Below are 4,395 nucleotides of genomic sequence, written 5' to 3' on the forward strand. Positions count from 1 at the left end.
CACCTTCCTTGGCCAGCAAATTCTGGAGTGGGACTTGAACCTGCAGTTTCGGGCTCAGAGGTCAGATTGCTGTATAATGGTGGGGGAGACGCATGCAGAGTCTCACTTTGGCTCAGAGCCATACTCCAGCCAGAACAGGAATGAGTGACTCAACACCAAATAATGTGTGAAAACAACTATTTTCATCAAACATTGATAAAAAAGGTAAGAAAGGTAACATTATTAAAAAGGAAGGGAGAAAAAACACTGTGTATATACCTTTAAACAACAGAACAAAGTCAACTTTATTGCAGCACAAATGGTAACCCCAAATTAGTCTGTTCAAGACAGTTCTGAAAAAGGTACAATTCCCCTAGCTTCATACATCACCGAGCCTCCAAATAACCTTACATGGGGGGGTGAACACTCACTCCGTCAATGGCTATTATCTGGCTGCAGCCTCAATGTTGGACCTGTGCCCCTTTAAGTCCAATTTCTGGCCCCATTCCAGCATTCCAAAGCCTTCACCTCAAAACAAGGAGTTGACGACCATGAGTCCTTATCAAATTCTTCCCACAGGCACTGCCTGTCTTGCTGTTTATACATCGTTCTGACAGTGTCTCCCATCTGCCATCAGTCAGGTTATATACCGTCCCTCAATCAAACTCCATCTCCTGATCCCAGGCCATAGTTGACCACCCCATGTGCACAGTTATTCATTGTCCTGGCTTTTAGCTGAAAGGTTACTGAGTGCAGTAAGAACTCGCATCTGTTAAACAATAGAAAATGACTTCTATTATAGCCGGTCTAGCGAGGAGAGAGAAAAGAAAACAGTAGTTTAGACTAGGTAGGAAATCATTGGCTCTTGTGTCCCTGGGCACTAAATTAGGAGTCTGTGGAGATTGTAATCTTTAAAATACAGGATGTTCCAATACTTGTTACACTGGTTCCTGCCTAGTTACAAGGGTGGAACCCACTGGGAGTGTTTTGATAGGTCACCAGAACACTTCAAGGGTCAGTGAACAACTCTTCTTGAGTCAGTCAGTTTTTGGGTAGTCTGCCAGCCAAGAAGTGACATAGGGACAAGAGCAGGCAGAGGGCCCAGTTAGGTTGAGTTAAAAAGTTAGAGGAAGGGTTGCGGGGGGGCAGACTTTAAGTTGGGAAAAGGTGTCCCTGCGGAGCAGTGGTGTTCCGCCTGGCACGGCCATAGATCTGAAAGTGTGCTTGTGAGCTAGTGTTTGAGTGTCCTCAGAAATCCAGGGAGGAATCTCAGAGGGCGAGATTGAAACCCTGTGAGGTGGGCCATTGTTAAAGCCATCCAAGTGGGAATGACCTTTGGAGACAATTCCAAGGAGAGGTCTCCGAAGGTGAAGCTGGGAACCCCCCATGGGACAGAGTTTCAACGAGATTGTTTGACTTGATGCTTACTGATGGCTGGGTGGGTTCATGAGAAATCCGTGGACTCTGACTTGGTTGCATCTGTCATTTACTCTCTCGTGTGGTGTGTTCAACTACAGTTGGTCAGTTAATTCACGGGTGAAATGTTTAGCTCGGTGGGTGGGCACGTGCCTGGCCCGCTCGAGTGTAAAATGAGGTGTGTTGACACCGGGCGAGTGTGCTGACGTCAATGCGCAGGTGTGCAATATTTCAATAATGAAAAGACCCGTTAAGGCCATTAAAGGGTCAACTAAATAGAATTTTTCGCTGCCCATCCAACCTTAGTGGTCAGGCATGAAGACCAAGCAGCCTTTGCACTGTTTTAGGAAATCTAATTCACCGGTGGGATGAGGCTTCCTAAAGCAAATAAAATCACATTAAAAATTAAAAATGTAATTAATAACATGCCCCTGCTCGTTGACAGAGTCACATGAGGGGACATGTTTGATAACATTTTTAATTTCTTTATTTTTTTTTAAACTCTTCATGTCCCTGGGACAGCTCTGTGCCACAGGGAGATTCTCAGGCGCTCGATCGCATGGGCGAAGTTCGCACTCACCCCCACCCGCACTACCCCCACCTCCACGCCACCCGCAGAGGCAGCGCTACCGCTCGCCCTTCAGGCTGGGCCAGCCTTAACTGGCCCACCCAGCGTGAAATCTCCTCCTGGCCTCGTTCGCGGGCGAGAGGCCGCCCCCCCACCTGCCCCCCGCCCAGGCCCCCCCCACCTCCCACCCCACCCAACAAGGGCGAAATTCTGCCCCACATGTACCTCATACCTACCCTGAGAGTCTATGTAAATTATTCTATCTTTCTGAACTTGTAAAGTGGTCCCTAACCGGACCTCCCCTCACTCCCCCGGGGTCTTGCCGAGGGTTGTCACAAGGCAAAACAACAGCTGCGAGCTGGGCCTGATCTGCATGAAAAGAAAACCTTGGGGAAAAACAGGTTAATAATATCACCGCTGATTACTCTTGATTACATAATTGATTAATGACTTGACTTAATTAAAGCACAGTCACATTTCATATTCAATCAAGGCCTGCAAAGTAACTTATAAAAATGCAATACAGGTTCTCTTAAAATCGAGAGCAAAACAGAAACGAAATGCAAAAATATAAAATTGCAAAGACTGGTGATTGAGGCCTCAGGCCTACACCTGCAGCACAAAACCGCCCTGATCTCAGAATCGTACAACGAAAGAATCCGACTCCTCATTACTGAAAGTGTGGACTGCCTGCCATCTGCTGGCTTCAGGTAGTTTATATTTATCAGAACAAAAAAACTGCGGATGCTGGAAATCCAAAACAAAAACAGAATTACCTGGAAAAACTCAGCAGGTCTGGCAGCATCGGCGGCGAAGAAAAGAGTTGACGTTTCGAGTCCTCATGACCCTTCAGCAGAACTGAGTAAAAATAGGAAATAGAGCTATGTTTACCTAGTTCTGTCGAAGGGTCATGAGGACTCGAAACGTCAACTCTTTTCTTCTCCGCCGATGCTGCCAGACCTGCTGAGTTTTTCCAGGTAATTCTGTCTTAGTTTATATTTATCTCTTTATCACAGGGATTGAGTGCAGTGGGGATGGATCTCACTGAAACATACTAAACTCATAGAGGGCCGACAGGTTAGATGCTGGGAGGATATTTCTTTGACTGGAGAGTCTGGATATGGGGTCGACCCTTTAGGGAAATTAGGCAAAGAGAAATTCCTTCATCAGAGGGTTGCAAACATTTAGATTTCTCCACTCCAGAGATCCCATATGCTTTTCCCCCTGCCTTGCCCCTTCGATGATTTATGCACATATACCTCCAGGTCCCTCTGCTTCTCTGCCCCCTTTAGAACTGTGCCCTTTATTTTCTATCAGCCAGTGTTTCCAGGCCCTGTCCGGTTGTGGGTGGGACCCGCTGCGGGTTTGGCTGTGTCCCAGCCAGAAGCCCATTGACTTGCGGTGGGACCGGAGGATCCCGGAGATGGGCGGGTGGGTGGAGAAAATCCCGCCCATCGTCTCCCCACCTTCTTCCTGCCAAAGTTGCGTCACTTCACCTCTTATCAATTCCACCAGCCTATGTCCTCTCAAAGTTTATCTCTGTCCTTCCCGCTGTTCACAATACTTGCAAGCTTTATGTCATTGGCAAATTTTGAAACTGTGCCCTGTGCACCCGTGTTTTAGAAAATGAAGTGTAGCACCTAAAAATAAGGAGGCTATGTCAAACCTGTGTAAAACATTGGCTTGGTCTCAGCTGGAGGACTGTGTCAAATCTGGGCAGCACATTTTGGGAAGAATGTGAAGGCCTTAGAGAGATTGCAGAGAAGATTTACAAAATAATCATTAATGTACAGGCATCGCCTGTTTAAAGCACCTTCTAATAGCGTGTTTATGTTTGAACATGGCTTTTAAACAGGGAAATTTCTGAATAGATCCAGTTTTGTTTTAGCGTGGTTATTGCCTATCACAGAATCACCAAATTTTAACAGCACAGAAGGAGGCCATTCGGCCCATCATGTCTGCACTGGCTCACCAAATGAGCATTATGACCTAGTGCCATTGCCCTGCCTTTTCCCTGTACCCCTGTAAATTGTTTCTATTCAAATAATCAAATACCCTCTTGAATGCCTCGATTGAACCTGCCTCCACCACACTTCCAGGCCGTGCATTCCAGACCTGAACCACTCGCTGTGTTAAAAAGTTTTTTCGCACATCACATTTGCTTCTTTTGCAAATCATTTTAAATCTGTGCCCTCTCGTTCTTGATCCTTTTACGAGTGGGAACAGCTCTCTCTATCTACTCTGTCCAGCCCCCTCATGATTTTGAACATCTCCATCAAATCTCCTCTTAACCTTCTCCTCTCCAAGGAAAACTGTCCCAACCTCTCCAATCTATCCTCATAGCTGAAGTTTCTCATCCCTGGAACCATTCTTGTAAACCTCTTCTACACTCTCTCCAATGTGTTCACATCCTTCCTATAGTGTGGTGCCCA

General features: G+C 46.4%; 1 long non-coding RNA gene across 1 annotated transcript; it reads right to left on the reverse strand.

The window, feature by feature from the left end:
- Window positions 1-259: 259 nt before the first annotated feature.
- On the reverse strand, window positions 260-3,334 carry LOC121276792. The gene is made up of 3 exons (XR_005942743.1): window positions 3,223-3,334; window positions 2,200-2,349; window positions 260-748 (listed from the first exon to the last, which is right to left on the reverse strand). It is a non-coding gene; the product is annotated as an uncharacterized LOC121276792 (long non-coding RNA).
- Between the last annotated feature and the right edge of the window lie 1,061 nt (window positions 3,335-4,395).

The sequence above is a fragment of the Carcharodon carcharias genome, chromosome 4, assembly GCF_017639515.1.
Source record: "Carcharodon carcharias isolate sCarCar2 chromosome 4, sCarCar2.pri, whole genome shotgun sequence".
Lineage (NCBI taxonomy): Eukaryota > Metazoa > Chordata > Chondrichthyes > Lamniformes > Lamnidae > Carcharodon > Carcharodon carcharias.